We start from the raw sequence: 15,679 nt of genomic DNA, 5'->3' as shown, positions 1-15,679 counted from the left end.
TTAATAACCAAATGTATCTCTGCAATATATTAGCAGTGTACACGAACAGAATCTCTCAACATCTTGTAAAAGACATGTGCTATTGTATGACATATAAAGTTTAGTGTTATGCTGCGTTCACGCCATATTGTAATTACCGTAATTTCGAGATGACAGCACGTGACGTTCTACTCCGAGCTGTTCACGTCCTCGGACTCGGAAATATGCTTCTCTATGGCAACACTATCAACGCCTAAACAGAGCCTGCGGTGAAAGTTCCAACAGACACTGAGCTGGTATTTTAAGGTAAACCTTTTGAAAGAGTTCCTGTTTTTAAGTATCTGGGAATTTGGTTAGATGAAAGTTATACTTGGAAGAAACATATTGAAGGAACAGATAACAAATGCAGGACATTTTTAAATGTGATGAGATCAGTTGCTGGAAAAGAGTGGGGAGCAGATAGAGAAACTATGTTAACAATATATCAAGCCCTGATTAGATCTATACTTGACTATGGATGTATGGTGTATGATGCAGCATCAGCAACATTGTTAAGGAGATTAGATAGAATACAGTACAGAGCACTCAGGATATGTCTAGGAGCAACTAAAACAACTCCAGTCAATGCACTATTAGTAGAGGCAAATGAAATGCCATTACGTTTACGTAGAGTAAAATTGTCCCTAGTATATTGGACATCAATGAAGAGTCATGCTGGAGAACATATTTCTAAAGATGTATTGAATAATTGTTGGGAATATACAAAGGAAAAAGGGAAGGGTTTTGGATGGAATATTAATCAACTAGCAGAAAGATATCAGATTGCAAATATAGAATGTAGTATGTCTCCAGTATGGGGCGAGGTACCAGCTTGGTTAATTCCTGAAGTTAAAACTGATTTGGAAATACTAGCAAAGAAAAGGGACTGGGAGGAAATGGGTAATATTAAATATATGGTGAATAGACATTTACAGCAAAGATTTTATGCGAGTACGCATATTTATACAGATGGATCAAAAGACCCAAATATAGGGCTTGCAGGAATAGGAGTTTTTATCCCGGACTTGAATGTATCAATAACTAAAAGAGTATCATCTAAGCTATCAATATATGCTATTGAAATGGTCACTATCATAATAGGATTGATGTGGATTGAAGAGGTAAGACCAGACAGAGTAGTGATATGCTCTGATTCTGCTTCTGTGTTAACATCGTTGTCCACCCATCATTCATGTAGAGAAGACTTATTAAGTGAAATATTGACATTATTATGGCGTGTACAAAGAAAAGGTGTATTAGTCGGTTTCTGCTGGGTGCCAGCACATGTGGGCATATTGGGAAATGAAACAGCTGATAAATTGGCAAAAGATGCTTTAAAAAAGGAAGAAATAGATGTTAATGTTGCTTTCCGTAGGTGAAGTCAAAACTATAATTATGGAAAATATTTTAAAGGATTGGCAAGAAATATGGAATTCAGATAATAAGGGAAGGCATTTATTTAATATTTAAAAAAACGTTAATAATAAATGAAACATTAGTGGTAGAAACAGGAGGGAACAAGTCATTATAACAAGGATGAGACTTGGACACACAGGACTGAATGCATCACTATTTATTACTGGAGTACATGAGAATGGTTTATGTGAGTATTGTGGGGAAAAAGAAACAGTAGAGCATGTAATATACGATTGTAAACAATATGACGAAGAAAGAAAGGAATTAATAACATACTTAAATAAAAAGGGAAAGGTAAATAAGGATTTGGGGTACTTGTTAGGATATGAGTTTAATAAAATTTGTAAAAAATGTTAAAAAAATACATTTATAGTACAGGGTTGAGTGAGAGGATTTAAAATCAAACAGGGATGCTGTAGCCTGATCTGGATTTTAGGGAACCAGGGAAGTATTCTGGAGGAGCTGGAGACACAGCGGCAGATGGGTCCCTGGAACCTGGAAATCTGGTAAAGGGAAGAGTTTATGGAGAATTATATATATATATATATTTTTTTTTTTTTCTCCCTCCCCTCCTTTTTTTATGTTCATAAGTCACTTTGAAGATAATAGCTAACATGACTGCACAACAGCAACGTACTGTAGGTGGCGCTATACATTTAGATTGTTATGCGCCAAAAAACTAAAGAAGAAGAAGAAGAGCCTGCGGTGGCCAGGTGGTACAGCGGTCACGTGGTACAAGTCGTAGCTCTCAGAAAACTCCCAGTTCACAAGTTGTAATTATGAGTTCTACGAGGACGTGAATGCTTTTTATAAGTTGGAATCTCGTAATTACGGGAATTCCGATATGGCGTGAACGCACCATTAGTTAATCACTTGATGGGTGTTTATATTCGCTTATCCAAAATCAAAACAAGCAAACTACACAGTGCAACAGGTAACGTTAGGCTAAAACGCCCCATGTGACGCAATTATTCTAGAAGCATTTTGCAGCAGTAAAAACACAGTTTTATGACTTCTGTTCTCCAAACTAAAATTCCAGTATCGTCATATTTTTGTTGTATTTGCTGGGTGAACAAGTGAACACAATAAACCCAGACTTGCATGTATTAGACAACAAGATATAGTCAACTAACTTATGAAGAGCTTGAACAGTATTTTCAGGACTGATATTTCCAGGTAGGGGCAAGTTGTCACACTTTTCTTTTTCAAACCATACATTATTGTAGTAATTATTTGTTCAAATCGATCGATGCTATTGTATGTTACCTTTTACATGTTCGCTGTTTCATGGATAGTTTTGTATTTCATAAATGTTTTCCTTTTATACTTTGCTGCTTTTGTTGTTACTAGGCTATCAGGACATCTTTTTTGGATTCGATTGGCTCATTTCGAACATTTTTTTTAATGTATTTATCCTGTAATTATAGAAGAGGTGCTTATTTTTATTTACATGTATTTATTTATTTATATATTTAAGAAAAAGAGTATGTGTTTATTAAATTAATTAAAAATGAACTGATGAGAACTGGTTCAAGGCATGTTTCAGTGTATGACATGTTAAATTAACTTTATTTGTTTTCACTGGGCAAGACGGTGGAAACCTTAATTACTATTATTTATTATTATTATTACTATTTGTAGCCAAGATTATGTGTTTAGACTGATTCAGAGAAATACTCACTGGACTAAATAGCGTGACACATACAGTAGCCAGAATCTCACAAATATCAGCATATCAGTTGTTCTCTGACAGGTTTCCAGTGTGGCAATACCCCACTTAAAAAAATATTTTCCCCCAATAGACTATAGCACCTGTCTTGCATTAATACTTCGGTTAAAATATAAACAGTGAAAAATAACTTTCCCCTGCCCTTATCATTTTCTGCTCAGATGCTATGGATGCAGATGTCTATGGATGGATGTTTTGGTGTCTAATTACCCCTTCATTAAGCCTCACAGGCTCTAATGTGCTGTGTGTTTTTAATCCAAAAATTCTCAAATATTCAGTAAAGCTGCCTTTAAGCAAACACACATCATTACAGCTGAGAGTCCTGTATTGGAGTGTGTGATTGTATATTGCTTGTGTAGAGTGTCAAGCGTGCGTGCTACACATTGTGCCTGGAGAGATTGATGTTTTGTCATCCACCTGCTTCTAAGCTGTAAAAGCAAGCGCAGCAAAGGCAAACCTACCCAGCTTCAAAATCCAAACAAAGAAATCTTAGTGGGCTGTTTACATATCTGTGGAAGGATATCTGGGCTTGTGTTGACGGGGTGCTAGAGTGGTTGAGAGATCAGTCCCCGCACAATGGGTGAGTGTTAAATGCTTTTTTGTTTGCGACAGTGAGGAACAATTTAAAGCGATTTTGGCTCTGGCTGTGGTTTGGAGAGGGTGAGCCTGGCAACCTCACATAGGGAGAGAGAGAGAGAGAGAGAGAGAGAGAGAGAAAGGTTCCTATTTCCCTTCACATGCAGATTGTTACAGCCATACACTGCACAGGGTTAATGGCAGTCCTGAATAAAGGATTTAAACAATTATGCTTTTCGGAATTGATGGAGAAACGTGGATTATTTCTTTTCTCCTGCTATTGCCTTATTCCTGCGGCATCTGCCTTTCTTTTATACCTTTTGAGGAGCGTGATCTATTGTGCATTGTTTATCTCCAGCCATGGTCACTTCTCTGGAATGCAATTGGCTGGAACTACATCGTGTGGGTCTTGCTCCCTGCTTTTTTCCCCCTCTCCCTCTCTCTCTAACAGATTCTTTTGAAGCGAGACAAGAGCAGGGGTGGCCGATTTATCGCGCCTCTCCCTCTCCTTGCCATGCATTCATCTGAATGAGAATAAGGAGCTATTGTTCTTTTCCGATCCCGGTAGACAAGCTTTAGTGCTGTTTTTACCAACCGGTTTGAAAATATATCGTTATTGCTAGACTGTGGATCGTGAGATCCTTTTATAGGTGATGATTTATCTGAGCTTCCTTCAGTTTCTCATATAAGATCAGATTAGAACGTTCTTGATTGTAATTTATATTTAGTATTTGTAAATTTTAGAGGACATTTCAGAAAATGATTATATTAAGTATATTGTATTTTTTAGTAGTATTATAGTATTTTTTTTACTAATATAATATAACATTAAAATAACATTATTATTTTTTACATAGTTTTTAGATAATGCTAATTAGATAAATTATTCATATAATATTTTTGCTGTATGTAATTTTGAAATTTTATATCTGTTTCTATAATTTTATTATAGTATGTTATAAATTAAAAATGTAGATGTATATGTTTACTTTCTCAGCCCTGAACACCTGTGCATACTAAGCAGACAGCGAGAATGAACCACTATGATGTAGACTTTGGCATGTGTATTAGTTGCAGCTTTACCAGAGCTCCCATAGCTACCCATTATTTGAATGACTGGTGTAATGAGACGGATCAAACCCGGTGCTGAGCTGACCAGGGAAGCCGTGCATGTCAGCTATTTGGCCAGGGTCCTGGACCATCATTACACTTTCTTTATGGAGCCATTCAGACTGTACATGAAGCACAATATGTCAGTGGAAATTAAAGTGTCCCAGCACTCTCTCCTCGTTCCTGCTCATTTACCGTGCGCACTGGCCGTTAGCATTTGCGTGTCTGTTATGGGACACCTTCCCATGTCTCACCACCAGCCAAATACTTCAAAGTTATATACTGCTTGGATATAGTTCACCAGTGGCTAAAAGTCAAAAAAGGATTAAAAAAAAAAAAGGAAAAGAAATATCAGATTGTACCTTGCTGAATGTCTACAATATGGGAGACTGGGGCTAATTGTCACACCTTTCAAATATCTAGTTCAAAACCCTCTTAAATTAAAATATATTTTTTTGTAAGTTATGTCAACCAAAGTAATTACAGCATAATATATTCACCTTATGTTTAAACAAGTGAATATAATGAAACATTCAGACAAGAGTCAAGTATATAATGAAGGTAGATTTTAATTGAAAGATCAGGTCAGGTTGAGGCAAGTTGTCACGTATTTTAAAGTTGTAAATTTGTACAGTTTATTAATTACAGTATTTGTGGCTAAAACAATTGTTTGATATTTTTTGTTACTTTTTATGTTATCATGAAATGGCATATATATATATTTTGTTATATTGTTTAATTTCAGTATGCCTGCTATTATAGAAATTGACTTTCAAAAATACTTAAAAATGCCTTAATTCTTCAAAAGACTTATTTTTTCTATGTTGCTGTTTATGCTATTATGAAATGGCATAGAATTTTTTTAAATTGTTTTATGTGTTTCAACACACCTGCTAATATAGAAATTGACTTTCAAAAATAAAATGAAAATAAAAAGTGTGGCAACTAGCCCCAGTCCCCCTATATTGTATGTGCCAACTGTAGAATTGACTATAGGAATTAGCTGAATTGCTTATCCAATTATGCTTAGCTGTTAGCACACTGGCACCCATCCACTGCAGTGTGTCTGAATGCACACTACGGCTAATTTGCTGTATCACGCTCTGGACCAAACCCTTTTCTTGTGGAGGTGAGGCAGGCAGTGTGAAGACTTAGCCTGGATTACAGGACTTCAGAGATAGCACTGAATCCAGCCTCCTGTCTGACATGAATTGATCGGATTAGAAAGGGTGGATTCCATCCTTGAGGGGAAACCAAGCATGTTGTATATAATTGACTTTTTTTCTCCCTCCATGTCTTGTGGGTTGGCAGTGCTAGCAGAAGGGAATACTTTAGTGGGTAAATATCAGAAAGGACTCGGGTTTGACCAGGTTGGTGGAGGCTTAGGAGTCCGATCGATATCGCTGGTGTTGAGTTGCAGCGGCAGCCCAGGGACACGGCGCAGAGGAAGTGTCTCTGCGCTGTGATGCTCGACCTGCACATCCACCGAGGTCCAAACGACTCTGCCACGGGTCTTGTTTCAGAGGGTTTTGGTTGTTTACCTCCTTTGTGCTCCTTTTCATCCACTTCCCCCTATCATCTGCTCTCTTAAACTTTGCTGTTTGCTCCTACACTGTGGAATAGACACACATGCTCCAGCTCATCAGAGTGGCATGGATAAGGTTTCATCTTTTTTGGTAAATCCTAGTGTCAAAAGTGGAACTCTCACTTACAGCTTTGTATTGGGCACATCCGGTAACCTTTGAAGTGTGTGTGGAGAATGATCACAGTCATGTGAGAAGGGCTCTGTAAATGTTAGGTCACTTCAAGAAAAATTCTTTACACGAATGATGGCTCTTAACTGATATCTATCTATCTATCTATCTATCTATCTATCTATCTATCTATCTATCTTCAATATTGTGTCATTAGACCAGAGTCTCAGTGAAAAATTGTAATTCTTTGTTGAAAACTGAGCACCGCTCCCGTTTTGGCAAAGAATTAGGCTGAGCTTAATGGATCAATTTTTTGATTATTAAAGCCAAGTCTCTGTGCCGAGACGTAATGCGTTCAGCATTGATCCCTCTTCAGCCTTTTATTGCCGTTACTCCAGTGGCTCTCACATTTAAAAGATATGTTCACACGAATAAAGATTTTACAAAGTGACACGGAGATAAATAAGATTTTGGAGTGCAGAGATCACATTCTTAAAGGAAGGTACAGACGGGAAAGAAGTCAAGGAACCACTCAGCGAGCCTTGAGGGATGCCACAGATTTTGAAACTACAGCATAAAAGTGATTCCTGGAAAATTAAAGCTGAAAAGACTTGAAAACCTGGCCAATTTTAAATTCAGTTTACTTATGTACTACTAAAGTTTCAGTGATGGTGGAAATCATAGTGCACTGCCAACACATAATAACTCTTTTTTTCTATTTTATATTAGATTGATATAAAGTATCAATTTGTCCGAAATGTTTGTGTTTCAGCATAATCTTGATTCATGGTCAGTCGGATGTTGGAGCATTGCTACATTTGAGTATTTCTTCTGGCTTATCCTGACAGTAGAGTTTGATTTAAAGGATGCTGTGGAAAAAGCATCCCGACGTGTTCAAAGGGCCAAGAGCATATGGAGTCTTTATTGACCATACGAGTTGAAATGAACCCAAAAGCATGGCGTGTAATGATTGTTGCACACTGGGCCCACGAGCTGTGCCGTGAGCTAACCAATCAATATCCCATCAATAGCTTTTTATTAAAATTGTTCGCAAGCAAATCAAAATCTATATTGTTTTCACTGAAGAAAAGAGTGTGAAATATTCCATTTATGCGTTAGTCAGAATAACGGAGTGAAATATTGCTTTCTATGCATGATGGAATTAGCGCTCGTTGCCTATATGTATTGTTATTAGAATATCTTGCCCGAATTGATTTTCCTAAGTGATGCGTTTGTGATTAACTTATTTCCATTCATTTCAACTGAGCTGAATTAACTATCATATTACCCCTGTATAAAGATGAGATTAATAACACAACTATTCATTATACTTATGCGATGAATGATATGCTGCACAGGCCGTATCGATTCAGCTGCGAGGAGAGAGTGTGGGGAGGGTTGCTTATCACCAAGCTCTTATCGTTTATTTACCGCTATATATTGGACACTACAGGCCGTTTAAACGACTCTATTTCACCAGCTTGAAATATGAGCCACCGAAATTCTCAATAGTGCATCTGTCACCACAAAAGTTCTCTTTCCGCTCCTCCTTTCCACTCAGCATTGTTTAGCCGTTTAAATCAGATCAGTAATCCTCCCTCAATGATAGACTATTAGACATACACAGGAATTTGAAGAGCATCTTTATTTAGATCAACCGTTCTGAATATTACTGAATAAACTACCCACCTCTTCACTTTCCCCGAGCTCAGAGATGAACGAGGGAGGAAAAAAAAGAGAAAGCAAAACAGATAGTAGGTGTGAAGGCTGAAAAGGATATTCACTGAAAGTTCCCATTGCTGGGGTTTGTTTCTTATCTTTGCAGACGAGTGGGAAATCAAAGACTGGAATGCTGGGAGAACGATGGGGAAACTGACAAAGGGGTGAGCTCTGGAAAGGAGGACGGATACTTCCTGTTCCTGCTGGAGTGACCCGCAGGTCTGAAGAGGAGTGAGGGAGAGGAAGGCAGAGAAAGCGAGTGAGTACAAAATGAGACGAAAGCACAGGAGGAAATGTGTTGAGAATAGAGCTAGTATGAAAAGGAAATATTCATTAATAGACATTTACAGGGTAGTTTGGCCTAGTGTGATGAGTACAGGTCACTATTTTTTTTTTACGTTGTTTGACTTTCTTTTACAGGTTTTTTTTTTCAAGTTTTCTTTTACAGGGTTTCTGTTACAGGTTTTTTTGCAGGTCATTGCAGTTTAATTCATCTATCAAATCCAGTCATTTATGTTTTTGTACCATACTGCGTGAGGAAACTGCAAGGTAATTTCCTTTATATTTGTAACATTGTCATATCTGATTTTCAAATATCTCGCATTCATATTTTACATTCTTCAACGTCTTATCAAGATATCACACCTTTATCCTTTTTTAAACACCTGCCCATTTTCAAGCAGTTGTAATTATGTCAGGAAAGAATCTGCAGTCACACATGCCAGCCAAAAGAGGGCAACATGATTTCAGAATTCCTCCACATATGAGAACAGAACAGTGTCTAGAGGGTTAAACGTGTAAGTAACAATAATTTACATTTGCGTTTGGAATGGCTTCCCTATTCTGTCAGTCGGCAGTTCAAAGCAGTTCAACACTCTTGGCAACAAAGGAAGGTGTTGTCACATGCGTGAGATATTCTGGGGCTGAAATGAAGTTGCTCACCATCGGCGTGTCATCATGGAAGGACATCTCCTCCATGATGACTGAATGAAAACAAAAGAGAAATTGCATTAACCTATCATTGCTGAAACAACCTGCTGTCAAAGAAATACTGTAGCTTGAGATCATAAGGTTCATTATATTTAGGCAGTTCCGGTGTTTAAGAGTGATGTGATTTAATGAGATATTTTTTTTTTTTAGTCAGTGTAACATTTAGCGGTTCTTGGAAACACTGGTGATATTACGTTCCCAATTCGACATTATCACTCATGAGCTTTTCAATATAACTGCACGTGTTCTTTGCATCAATCAAACGAAGGCTAATATTCACAGCAAAATTATTATCGCAAGATTGTTTTGTTTCTTGCTTCCAACTTGATAAAATAAAGCACATGCGTACCTTTGCATCAAAAGTGCATAATTGCACACGTGCAAATGTATGTATCTGTCTACTTTTTGTTTGCAAGAAAGGCTTGGCAGCATGTATTTACTGGCTGAATGTGTTTGGTGCACACAAGCGTGGATGCAAATTTTCTTTATATGTGTTTGCTCAGCGCATCCTGCATTTCACATGTCAATTTCTTTTACGAAATTGACAGCCTGTTTTGACACGCGGCTGCTTTTGTTAGTTGACAGAGGCCACTGCAAGAAAACTGTAGAAGGGTCAACTGCACTTCAGTCTCTGACCAGCAGAGGGCGGCTTTTTCAGTCTAGGCAAGTAAAAGGGCATTTTTGTGGGTGCATCAAGCTGTTTTTGGATTTTTGACAAATGAGCATGTTATTTAGTGTTTTATTTACATTGCAAACATAGCATTTTTTTGTGTAAATATGTAGCTTGTAAAAACATGTAAGTTGAAACATCAGATTGGATGAGTAGTCATGTGATTTTTAATGCTTCTGTTTTGGAAGCATTTATTATTATTTTAATTGTTGTTGTTTATTTTTAGTGCATGCATGGACATAATAATTATTAGTAGTATTACTATTGTTAATTTATAATCATTTGTTCATTTTAAATTTTTGATCCTGTTTTACACATCTCACTGAATTGCTTTCTGTGTATGATTTTTTTTCTTTTTTCTTTTAGCCTAATAGTTTTATTCTCCATTCAGTGTCTTCCGTTCAATCTCTTATCACTCCTGTCAGTATTATTTCCATAACTGTAATGCACTTGTAGAACAATTCAATTAGGCTGGACATGCTGTACAATTAGGTTTTCCTGTTATGGAATTTAACGGTAAATTACTTGCATATTTCCCAGTCATTTGCAAGTATGCAGGGCCCATTTCATCTCTGAATAGGACTGGAGAGAAATCATACAGCCATCCTTCTTCCTCTTTTTTTCTTTCTTTCAAAACCAGCGGCTCGACATTAAAGAACTAAAGGTCAGACAATACTCTTAAAGTTGAAGGTGACCTATCTAAGCCTCATTTAAACTTTCTGTGGCAGTGCAGTTCTCCAGATCATTGTGATTATAAAACGTCTGTTTTATCAATATCATCGCTGCCCTTTGCGGGTGCAGCCGTGCTTGTGAGATGCAGATCTCTCGCAGAATGTCACATTAAACAGGTGTGCAAACACTCCATCTGTTTATAAATGAAGTAAACATGCATTCTTATGCACATCCTTGCAATAACTAATTATGAAACTTCAGTTCTTCGGCTTTTTGTTGTAAGTGGGTTAAAGTGTGAACGTGAGATTTGCTGATGTCTGCATTTTGTATTTTTAAGCAACAACAAAGAAGCGCTTGTTTGTTTCTTTGCATTAAGCTAATTGATCACCGCATGCATTTGACTGATATGCAAACCGTTGTTTTGTAGTAAATGAATTCAAGCGAATTCCAGCTACTAGAATATTCATACGACTGTAAACACATGTACATTTTTATTCTTGCAGGATAAGTTTAATTAAGCTCACTTGAAAGTATTATCTGTCTTTATTCTGAGTTGTATAACACTTGTTCACTCACAACACGCTGAAGTCTATTAAAAGTTCCGCACAAAAGCTTTGTTTTGTACGCCGTTCCTCCTCGTTTCTAATTGCCGGCTGATATTTTAGCCCTCTGAACCGAATCAAAACTATTCTTGCCACAAGTCTTTTCGCTGGGTGGCACAGATGTACGTCGCTTTCTCAGTCTGCCTGTGTAGAGCGTCTCGGCGAAGCACGTTTCTTCTCAGAGCTGTAACTGACATGACACCTTCTCCTCAGCGCGGATCCAGGGATGTGTCTAATCGGCGCTGGCAGAACACTCTCTGCTTAATTTTAGCCATAATGGCTGTGAGGGGTGAAATGATACTTTAAAGAGGATAGAGAGAGAGAAAGGGAGTGAGAAGGAGAGCGAGAGACAGTGAGGAGGAAAAAGGAGAAAAAACAAAAAAAAAAACCGAGAGAACTTGAAGGTGATTAGTTGTTCTGGAGAATCTTGGCTGTGGAGGCAGGAACACTAATCCTTGCTTTGGTTGGAGCCATTTTGCGCAATAGGTCCCTGATTCCGCCCCCTCTCAATTTTAAGAACCGTGTCAAGCTCAAGCTCCTCTCCTGCGCCTCGCTGCTCTCATTTCCTATGCCTTCTGGCGAAGCCTGCTATTTATAAGAAATCATTTTTCTTCTTGCTTTTATTTAATTCTTTCCTACTTGTTTGATTTTCTGCCCTGCTTAGGAAGGTGGCCAGATGAGTGGCAGGGATCCAGAGGGTTCCACCGCTCGCATTCTCACACCCAGAATCCTCTGTTACGGCCCAGCTGCCTCTCTGGCTACCTGAGCCTCATCAACACAACCCCCCCCCCACACACACACACATAACATCACGCATGCGCAAACATAGACTAGTAATCATATAGTAATCTATATAGCCCAGCGCTTAAGACCTCACTGTTCATATGCCTTTGTTAAAAGCGCCTACTTTCTTTTGTCAGTGCTATAGGGTTCTAGTGTGGTTGTGAGCGAGCTAACAAGCTCTCTGATCCAGATCTATTATGTTTTTATTGATAGGTGTATCCTCATCAAAGCAAAGCTTTAGGCAGTTTCTCATCATTTGCTTTGAATGCGTGCATGTTTTTTTTTTTTTTTTTGCTGTAGATCTACTATATTGCCTGATTCAAACCTGATTCGGGATTGATTTTAGTTGTATCTTGAGTGAACTTTTTGCTGCGATGTCTATTGGTATTTATTAAATTGGTGCAACAAAATAGCATGTTTGAAATTCTTCAGGTATGGAAAAGATATGCGTTTAAATTAGGTTGTCACATAAAATAAAACCTGGAAGTTGGTGGAGAATGCGGGAGGTTAAGGTTTTTGTAATGAGGTGAATTTCTTATTGCAGGTCTCTCTAATTCAGCTGTTGCAGTGTGATCAAATCCTCATGTGAGACTTGCATTAGGAAATATTGAAACTTATGGAACAGCGAATGCTGAATTACCTGCTGTTGAAATATTTTGTATAGCAGGAGTTTTTATTGTGGTTTCACCTTTTTTCCTTTCCTCACCTCCACAGTCAGTATTATAGCGACTATAAGGAATAATTAATAGCTGGACAACATCAATTAAACTTTTTAACTATACTATACTGTTGTAAAAAAAAAATAATAATAATAATAAAATAAAAAATAAATAAATACATTTCCTAAATTTTTTTTAGTTTTTTTTTTGGTTTGTTTTGCTGGTGAAAAACAACAATAGATATTTTAGCCAAGTATACTTTGCCAGGTTTTATCTATGAAACGTTACTGTTGTGAAAAAAAAAATGGTCACGCTTGTGACCATCGGACCATTAATAATATAATGAATTGAGTAATGCTTTTGACACCTGCATCGAGTCAGGGCATGAAGTCTCTATTTCAGAGTGTTGTCTTGAAGCGCTGCTCCGCTGTCCTTGCCAGCCACGTCCAATCAATCGTCGAAAGACGGGCAGGAGTGGCAGGAAAGAATTAATGAAGGAAAAGTTTCTCAGACCGGTGTCACTTCATGCCAGGAAACTTTGTCTGAAACCCTAATGTGCACGGGAGACGACCGAGGAGGGGGGTGGTGAGAGCAGTGTCCGCTGAAAGATATTGATATAGATTTTAATAAATGTACAGGTGATGACACCTAAAATGCCACTTCCACAATGCAGTTTGACAGTGTATTTGTACTAATAACCCCTAAGAGTGGAGATGAAATAGTGGCTGTTCCACTGTAGCCATGATTAATGTGGCTGAAGTAATTAAATTCCATTAGGCCCTGGGATCACCTGCCAGTGGAAGCGGGTGGTGGGCCACGTTGAGGCAGCCATCCTGGACCTGGAGACTAATGCTTTTTAAAGCAGCGCTCCCAATCCCGGCCAAGGATACGGTAGCGGAGGACATCTGCTCCCCGTTGATGGCTGAAGGTATTGATGCATTTGAGCATTAAGGGGAGGGGGGGCACATGGTGCCAGCGCAAAGCTGTGTTTTCGCTGTTGACAGGAGAGATGCGCCAGAAGAAATGCGTCCTCCGTGCCTGCGCTGGCAGTGTGCTGTAATCTCTGGGCGTAGAAGGCAGCAGAAGCCTGGCTGCGGGCTGTAGCGTAGCAGGGCTTAGTGGGAGTAGCTTTGCTCTGGGTGCAACGTTGGGCTGTTGTTGTTGCCTTTTTTTCTCCTCTGCAGCGGTACTCCGTCCTCCCGGTAGATGAGTACGGCACCGCCCCCACGTCCCCTGCTGTTTTGCGGCAGATTCCCGAAGACTGGCATCATTGCTGGCGGAGAGAGGCCCGTGCCCTTTGCAAATGGCTACAGTAATGACCCACTTGGGAGGCAGCGGGTCGCTGTGGATGCGGATGTGTCCAGGTGCCACAACATAAGCATTTCATTAAATATTGAAGCGACTGCTTTCAGTTATCGAGGCAGGGGAAAAAATTTGGCCACATTCCAAAAGTGACTAAACGTATGTGAGATGCGAACATCTCTCGCTCGCTCGCTCTCTCTTTTCTCTTTTTCTGTCTCCTCTCTCTAATCACTTTCTGGTTTTACTTGACCTTTCTTCTGCTAATTAGTTGCCTTCTTGAAATGCATTATGGGTAATCTATCTTGGGCGATCCAGCTTCCCCCCTCTTCTCGCTCCGGTAATCACTCTAAACGTATGAATGATTTATTCAGCCGAGCTATTATTTCTCACAATCTTAAAATACACAAACCATAAAATACAACCCAATTATTACCGCACGCCTGCAAACCGGACCTTGGTACCATGCCTGTGTTGTGTAATTGTGGTGACATTGAAGTAGAGAGAGTTATTTGGGATGTGCATGAGCACAAGTGGACAGGAACTTGCAGCTGTCTCAGGAATGCAATTGCACAGATGAGCGCAGTAATGTAAGGTGTTGAGATGTGCAAACGTGTGCCCATGCTGTGTTAAATGCTATGTGTGCGGCGGTATGAGCGCTTAGTTTTACACAGGCTGAAGAAAGAGCTGCGGCCAAGCACACCCTTGTTACACACACTTGGAAAAAAAAAAAAAACCTGAGATGCAAATGGTTATTTAAATTATATGAAATTATATTTTTGACCTTTCGTTTAACACACACACACACGCGTTATATTCATTATATGTATATGTATGTGTGTGTGTGTGTGTGTGTGTATAGGGCTGCAGCTATCGATTATTTTAGTAATCGAGTATTCTACCGATCATTCCATCGATTCCTCAGAGACATAAAACAGGAATTTTTTCGTTGGCGAAATAGAGCAAAAACAGGCAATATGGTGTCTAAAACGTAAGTTTCTTAATATTAACTTCTTGTTTATTGAACTGTTGCGTAATCATGCTGATTTTAGAGGTGAAAACTGGCCGTGAAAACCGTGTGATATTGACTATCTTTCTGTGGTATTTTTATGCATAACTGTATGGGGAGTGTGTGTGTCACAGAGAGAGAATGAGACAATCAACATGAATGGCGCTTAGTCTTTCACAAAACATAGCTAACTTAATTTAGGGACATCATAATTAACCACCATACTGATTTACGGTCTTAAAGGGATAGTTCACCCAACAATGAAAATTTTATGTTTATCTGCTTACCCCCAGGGTGGGCATCTAAGATGTAGGTGACTTTGTTTCTTCAGTAGAACACAAACGAAGATTTTTAACTCAAACCGTTGCAGTCTGTCAGTCTTATAATGGAAGTCAATGGGAATCACGGCTTTGAGAGTAAAAAAAAAACATACACCAGCAAAACCAAATTAAACCCTGCGGCTCGTGACGATTTTTACAAAGTCACCTACATCTTGGGTGCCCTGTGGGTAAGCAGATAAACATCAAATTTTCATTTTTGGGTGAACTATCCCTTTAAATATGTCCAGCGTTTATCGGGTTGTGCGTCAGTAATAATGGTCCATGGGGAAACAGTGTTCCGTGTGTAGTTACAGTAAATGGAAAAACGAAGCCTGATAATTTTTTGTATTCGAGTTAATAGTTTCAGGTATTCAAGGAATAGTTTCAGCCCTTATATATATATATATATATTA

The 15,679-nt window shown here is 38.6% G+C and overlaps 1 long non-coding RNA gene across 5 annotated transcripts in view; it reads left to right on the top strand.

Annotated features, from left to right (window-relative positions):
• The first annotated feature begins 2,229 nt into the window (after nt 1–2,229).
• Nucleotides 2,230–15,679, top strand: part of LOC107718824 (uncharacterized) — a 158,436-nt gene continuing 144,986 nt past the window's right edge. For 4 of the 5 annotated variants that reach the window (XR_001637460.1, XR_001637457.1, XR_001637456.1 and 1 more), the window contains exons 1-2: nt 2,230–2,368; nt 8,369–8,521. This is a non-coding gene — a long non-coding RNA (uncharacterized LOC107718824). The other variant, XR_001637458.1, reaches the window with a different exon arrangement.

Source organism: Sinocyclocheilus rhinocerous, unplaced genomic scaffold (assembly GCF_001515625.1).
Source record: "Sinocyclocheilus rhinocerous isolate Xijiao unplaced genomic scaffold, SAMN03320098_v1.1 scaffold3288, whole genome shotgun sequence".
Lineage (NCBI taxonomy): Eukaryota > Metazoa > Chordata > Actinopteri > Cypriniformes > Cyprinidae > Sinocyclocheilus > Sinocyclocheilus rhinocerous.
The sequence above is the reverse complement of the archived record's forward strand: the minus strand, read 5'-3'. Positions and strand labels throughout refer to the sequence as shown.